At 27.4% G+C, this 1,302-nt stretch overlaps 1 long non-coding RNA gene across 1 annotated transcript in view; it reads left to right on the top strand.

The window, feature by feature from the left end:
• The first annotated feature begins 631 nt into the window (after positions 1 to 631).
• Positions 632 to 1,302, top strand: part of LOC111083808 — a 2,406-nt gene continuing 1,735 nt past the window's right edge. Inside the window, exon 1 of the long non-coding RNA XR_002609257.1 lies at positions 632 to 849. This is a non-coding gene — a long non-coding RNA (uncharacterized LOC111083808). The remainder of the gene's footprint in view (positions 850 to 1,302) is intronic.

Raw genomic sequence — 1,302 nt, 5'->3', positions numbered from 1 at the left:
ATTGAAGGGACTCGGTGATATTCGACCCCAATTTAATTATTGTGGGGCGTGCCCCTCCGAATCCGACGCCTACGTCTAATATCAGATAAGTGATACTTGTTTTAAAAATAATTCACTTCAATGAACGTTGGTACAAAAACTACTACCGTCACATTTCATTTCCCGTGATTTTAAACTTTCCTGTCATAAAAAAAGTTGTAAATCACGTTATTTAAAGTTTATGGTATTCCAAAGGCAATCGTAAAATCAATTTAATATAAATAATGTATTTAATATGAAATATAATATAATTAAAAATCCCTGTTGTATTAAACTCGCCTTTTATTTTTAAACCAACCTACTTTATTATGAACATCTTATAAATTATTTATATCAAATTATTCAAAATGTTAAAGAATATAAGCCATCAAAGTTTTTGGAATGAAATAATTTGATGACAAAAACGGTTTCAACTCTATGGCGTTTGGATAATTTTATCTGTAATACACACGGAATATATATATATTAATCATTTCAATTTAGTTTTGAAGACGGAACAGCCGAGATGGTCCAATAGGTCCTATGTTGTTTCAAAATATTATATTATGTTAAAACTCGTGTATATGTTGTTTAGAAAAGACGAAGTTTGTAGAGGGATAGTAACGAAAGTAAAAATGGGAAAAATATATTTAATACGTTTAATGTATTTCCCAATTAGTCTGTAAAATACTGTTATTTTTACAGAAACAAATAAATCCACTAGAAAATTTCCTTAGAGCGACATCTGTTACCAATATGAGGTCTTATGTTATTTGTAAGGGTCAATGTAAGGCCTGTGTATAATCCTGAGGTACCGAATTGAGCAAAGTGGTAATAGTAGCTTTTTTCTTGCTCATAATAAAGACTGTTTATTATTCATTGTTATCATTATTGTAAAATTTTTAGCACCCCTTTTGATAGAAGTTTTTACGTAATTACTGTTATATAATTATAAGGAACATAACAGTTGTTTTAACTTTTGTTTTTGTATATTAAAATTTAAATGTATTGTGACATTATGTTAATACTTTAAGTTTAAACATTATTCCCTTTTCTTTATTGAAATTATTTAACTTTCGTATTTGTTCATTCTCTTAAACAGAATGATATGTTTATTTTATTTCGGAGCCACTGTTAAAAATAATGCTAACATAGATATCTAAATGATGCTTCAAGTTCAACAAACTTAAATCATTATATAAAATGTATTACACTGAGTATTTCTAATTAGCTTGCTGTACAGGATTGTATTCGTTATTGATTGTGCTAATTTTAGATTTAATC

The sequence above is a fragment of the Limulus polyphemus genome, unplaced genomic scaffold (genome assembly GCF_000517525.1).
Source record: "Limulus polyphemus unplaced genomic scaffold, Limulus_polyphemus-2.1.2 Scaffold11305, whole genome shotgun sequence".
In the NCBI taxonomy this organism is placed as follows: domain Eukaryota; kingdom Metazoa; phylum Arthropoda; class Merostomata; order Xiphosura; family Limulidae; genus Limulus; species Limulus polyphemus.
The sequence above is the reverse complement of the archived record's forward strand: the minus strand, read 5'-3'. Positions and strand labels throughout refer to the sequence as shown.